Below are 6,000 nucleotides of genomic sequence, written 5' to 3'. Positions count from 1 at the left end.
GTTGTCTTGTGATGTTCCCCCGCAATAACAAATATCAATTTTATTTTGCTTGTTTTGATCCATTTATGTCACCTAAGAGGCGTAATAGCATAGTACAGCGGATAGAAAGCCAGCTTTGCAGTCAGGAAGACGTGTTTGAGGCTCATTCCTGAGCTTTTTGTCTGTGTGACTCTAGACCAATCACTACCCCAGGCAGCTCTCTTAAAACTACACCTTGCAGAGAAGGTGCCAAATTTGTATTGTTAGAATTCCTCTTTATGGCAAAGAAACTACAAGTCTGATTTCCCTCACCACACAGAGGACTGCTTGCTTTCTCTATTTTCAAAGAAATATTTTATTGATGCCTTTTGTTATTTAATTTGATGATATTTCCCAGTCCTCTTGCCTGACCTAATGTTCTTACTGCTGATATTAAAGCTACTTTGTGTTCCCTGGACACAGGAACTCAAAGATGGGTGATCTGTGCCTGGGAAGACACCTCGTAGTAGAAACAGACTTAAAGCTTGAAAATTGACTGTGGATAATAATTTTAAGATTATAATTCATACATGGATAATTGAGAGTTGGCCGCATTCTTATTTCCCTTATGTTTCCTAGCTTTGGGAACTTCGAATGTGTGTTGGGTACAGTTTTCTCTCCACTACTGTATAACTGTGAAAGAAGGACATGCCTCAACAGAAACACATCAGATACATTACATACACTGTCTTGAGGCAGTGTCGATGTAATGTAATAAGCAGTTGCTGGATTGATTTTTAACTAGTTTAGATCTCCCAACTAGTCCATTCCCATGATCCATAGACCTACTGGACTATTAGGGGCTCTCCAGATGATCCCCTGGTCTTCTAAAGATAAATACAAAAAGGATTGGCTTCCTGTGCTTGTAATCCCATAGACTACCTATAAGAAACCACATAGTTCTCACAAAACATAACAAGGGCATGGAAACCAAGATCATCTTAGACTACCCTTAAAATCCTTAATGTTTGATTAGGCACCAAGCTATCATTTCTAAACTGCATCACAAAATGGTATTCCTCTTTATTCTGTCTTAGCAGAAGCATTGCAACTCTTCCAATAACCAGCAGTGTCAATGGACTCAGCACTATTTTTTTATTTCAATTTAATTCAATTAAATAATTCAAAAAACATTTATTAAGCTCCTATTGTGTAAAAGGGAGTGTACTGATAATGGAAATGCAAAGATAAAACCTTTCTTGCTCTCAAAGAGTGAAAGCTACTGGGGCGGTAGTGGAAGATACAACATGTGTACAAATGAGTATACTAAAAGGAAAATCCATGGCAGAGAGAGTGCCCCCTAAAGACATCACTATTGGCTGCTGACCACAGAATTGTTCATGCTTATCCCTACATCTGTTTACTCACCACTCATGTTGACAGCTCCTACGATAGCATGGGAGGGGTGCCTACTGAGGCTCCATGGGGCTATATTTATTGACAAGTGACTTTTAATGGAAGAGAGGTGGGAAAAGCCTAGAAACAAGAGGCTTGGGGATCGACAGATGGTATAGCTACAGAATTAGTAAGTCTAGTGTGAGGGAAATTTTCACAGCATCATCAGCCTGGGACAGACTTTAATGAGTACTTATGCCTTTTAACAACAGATGACTTTCCTTTTAAAGAGCTGAAAATACTGGTGTAAATATTATCTAAGTAGTCCCCCCTAGGAGTAGGGAAGACCCCTCTCCATTGAAGGTCTGGTAATTTTGCGATCAGCAAACAGTAAGAGATTCTTGTCAGAAACCCTGGAATTTAAGCTTAGGCTCCTACCTCCAAGTATTTTCAAAGTAAGTGTGTTTTCTCATTAATTCCCTATAATGTGACAATGTAAAATACACGATCCTAAAGAATTTACCCTTATTTCTTGAAAAGGGAGTTAATGTAGATTTTTAAAAGGGAGGTAATATCAGATTTTGCAGTTGTTCTGTAGAGCTGAGAATGGAAGAAAGATACATGTGTGGAAGGGGAGTGATAGTATCCATGTACCTTTAGAGTTGGATGAGATTTTGAAATGTAAACATTTGAAATATATCTGAAAATTATTTGTAAAATGGTTTTTGACAGGGTTGCTTGACTGGTGAATTAAGAATATTGCAGACATAATATACCTGGATTTGAGCAAGGCCTCTGACGGAGTCCCTTATCTCATACCCTTGTGAGAGGTTGGAAGTTCATTTACTTTTACATTTACACATTTACTCTCTTTATCACCGCAAGGCATTGTGCTAGGCACTGGGGATATAAGGACTAAAACCAAACAATCTCTGCCCTCAGGGGTTTATATTCTATTGAATATAGAGAAAGATATGAGCTGGATCATAGTGATGAAGAAAAAAGAAAACTCCTTTCTGTTGTGATCAGTGTGTCAATGTCATGTCAATACAATGTCAATGTCATGTCATACAAGAAGAATGACCACGCTGTTGGAGTGATGTCACATAGTCAAAGAAGAGACTGGCGGGGTGATCACATAGCTTTTAAACATTCTCAAGAGTATTGAGGCAGTTATTTCTTGTTTAATGGCTACAAGTAAAATGTTACAAATCAGTATAGAATTGTTTATCTTAATGAAGAAAACCCAAAGAACCTTTTGTAGTGTTAACAAGACAGGATATAATATATAATCTCAAGAACCCTCAGATGTTAGACCTTAACAGTTGTATATTTCTAAACAAAATGACATTAGTAGCTTCTTGTTACATTTTCAGAACAAGCAGCTTTTGGTTCCTGTTTATCAGCTCTCTCTCCCTGTCTGTCTTTTCTTTCTCCCTTTTTTCCTCCTGCCCTCCCTCCCTTTCACCTAGCATAAACAAAATAGAGCTTAATTGCTGTTTAAGGCCTTCATTTCTTAGCTTTTAGAAGGATATAAAAGACTAGACCAAAGATTCTCAAATTGGGACCTGTGACCTTGTTTTAAAAACTATTTTGATAAATATATTTCAATATAGTTGGTTTCCTGTCTAGGCCTAAGTATTTCATTTTGTGCCTTTAAAAATGGTTTTTTTTTTCCTGAGAAGTGATCCATAGGTTTGAACAGAATGTCCATCACACACACACACACACACACACACACGCACACAAAGTTAAGAAACCCTGTAATAGACAGATTCAGAGCTGATTAAACACCCCTACCTAAAGCTTCATGATTAATGAGTCAGTGTCAACTTGGATGAATATCCAATAAAGGTCCTTCAGGGACCTTTCCTTCTTAAAACCTCTTCAAGGTTTTTAATCAATAAATTGGTTGAAGGTACAGATAAAATACTCATGAAATTTACTCACCATTCCATTTTCTACCTTTGTGTAATCACTCAAACTATTCTCCTCCACCCCATGTGTGTTATCTACTCCCTTTTCTTGTCTAGCCCTCACAAACCTTATCTTCCTCCCAAGTTCAATTCAGGTACCATCTCCTCCATGAAGCCTCTCTGATTCTCCAGTTGTTAATATTTCTGCAGTCCTCAAAGTACCTTGTGTTTAATTATGTCATATACATTCTATCCCTCCAGTAGAATGTAATCTCCTTGAAGACAGGTACCTTTTGTTTTGTGTTTATATCCTTAGTACCAAAAAACATTGTATTGAACATAACAGGTGTTTAATAAATGTTTACTGAATTAAATCTAAGAACAGCTGAACAGCCTCTTCTTAGCCCTATAAATATCAAACATTTCTTTATAATAGAATTTTTTTAAAAAATCTGACAGACTGGCTATAAACTTGGAAATCAGCAATGCATAAAGAGGCTTGGGGAATATCACTGAGTTCTATGTGCATCTAAAATTCTCTAATCCTTCCCTACTCCCTTCTCTTCAGGTCCCTGTTTTCTCCTAAAGAGAGCAATGGTAACATTAGTGCTCTGGGCAGGTTTGCTAAATAACTCTAAGAATGACTAAATGCTTCTATTTCTTGGTCTGTTCTGATCCTTTGAAAGTGTGCCAGCTGTTTCTTTTCATCTCAGTCACAATTTTCCTCATGGGCATTCTTGTTCCCCTACATTATTGGGAACAGGTGTTACAATAACCAGGAAAAATGTAAGTAAAGTTCACAAAGTTCAGGGGCCTCCAAAACACCCTCTGGGTGGTCTCCCTACAATGTCTTGTAGGATAAAGGTCATGAAAGGCTTCTAAATAAAGGACAGATATGACTTTCTGAACACAAATTATCTTTAATTCACTCCCTAAAAAGAAATCCTCCTTGATCAAACTAGGAAATCTGATGGCTTGAGAAGGATGTAATGAACTTTTTCTGAATGTGCATTTGTATTAATTCAAAATGTATTTCTTTATAGGGTTAGAGGTGATGTTCTTATTCATGATCCAATGGCCAAGCAATGCTACATTCATAAAGAACAAGGGACATGAAAGCTCCATTGTACTCTGCCTTCATCATACCTTCCTCAGACTGCACTTGGAGGACTTTATCCACTTCTGGGTATTATATATCTGGACGGTCATTAACAAACTTGACAGGATCTAAGGCAGATGAACTGAATATTAGTGAGACTGGAAACTATACCACCCACAAAGGTACAGGATTTGTTTAACTTGGGGAAGAGAAGACAAGACATGAATACTGCCTAACTGTGTTTCAAAGTGAAATTCAACTTATTACCTGCCACACCCTCTTCTCCCACCCCCCCACCCCCAGCAGAAATAGGAACAAATAGTTAGAAAGAGACAAATTTCAGCTTGATAGCAGGAAAAAATTCCTAATATTTAGTAGTATCTCCAAAGTAGACTGAGCTGCTTGGAGATATAGTGAGTTTCCCATGAGAGTGACTATGATCACTTGTCAGCTTTGTTGTAGAGGGAATTTCTGTTTGGACCTGATCACCTCTAAGGGTCCTTCCTACTCTGGGATTCTGTGAGTCATGTTTCCCAGAGAAAACAGAAAACCACATTTTTCAGTAACTAATTAGAACCATTCATTTCCAGTCAATGATACTCATGGGCAGAAGAACATATTGAGGGAAATGTTGGTACCTGTTTATAAAAGAATGATCATATTGCAATAGGGGAAGCGAGAGGCACTTGTAAAGGTGTTGAGTCCTGTAGACAGGAAATGAATTGATAAGAAGCAGATTTATTCTTAAAGAATGAATTGCATTATAAAAATTGGTCCTTTGGAATTTGGGTTATGTTTTCCCATAGGAACAATGTTATAAATGGTGGTTAGGTTCCCAGATGAATTATATTTCCCAGCATTAACTTATAATGTAGTTGAAATATTATAGGCATGTGCATGTGTATATACTTGCCATGATAAAAATATCCAAGAAATAATGCTATCGCAATTAATATTTCAGCTACATTTCACTTTTTTCGTGGTGAATGCATGGTATTTTGGCCAAATTAATGGATCAAATAGGCTTTTGTGGGTTAACCTAGAAATAAACCTACCATTTGGAATATTTCATTTATATTGTAGGTTGAATAGGGTTTTTCTGAGTTAGCCTGGGAACAGAACCACCATTTATAATATTGTTTTTCTGGGGAAATGCAACTTATGGATAGAAGGGTATGTGGAAGCACTGGGAACCACACATTTTTCTTCAAAGTTATTTTGTGGGCTTTCCAAAGCTGTAGCTTCTGGGAAATTGAGAGACTAAAGGGAGGAAGGGTACTGAAGAAGCTAAGGGTGATGAGAAAAGTTGGAGTGGAGCTCCAAGAAACTGTTTTGGTGGTGAGATGCATGTGTCAAGACTGGCAGAGGTGATTGTGAAATAAAGTCATTGGGTCCCATTCTATTTCTTCAGCCCTCCCCTTCACCACCCAGAATCCCCAGGCCCTAGCACTGCTTCCAATCACTCCAACCCACCCCAGCCTACGGATGTTATTACAAATGTAAAAGAACAAACTCTGCATAAGTATTAAGGAATGCAGAGTAGGAAAGAGATCACTTTAGGGTGAGGCTAGTCAGGAAGGCACTACAAACCTGTTTGAATCTGAACTGTGGCCATCCAGTCTTTTTCCTGTG

The sequence above is a fragment of the Petaurus breviceps genome, unplaced genomic scaffold (assembly GCF_028583685.1).
Source record: "Petaurus breviceps papuanus isolate PSGF00001 unplaced genomic scaffold, PetGlider_PUasm1.0 140, whole genome shotgun sequence".
NCBI lineage: Eukaryota > Metazoa > Chordata > Mammalia > Diprotodontia > Petauridae > Petaurus > Petaurus breviceps.
Note: the sequence above shows the minus strand (reverse complement) of the source record.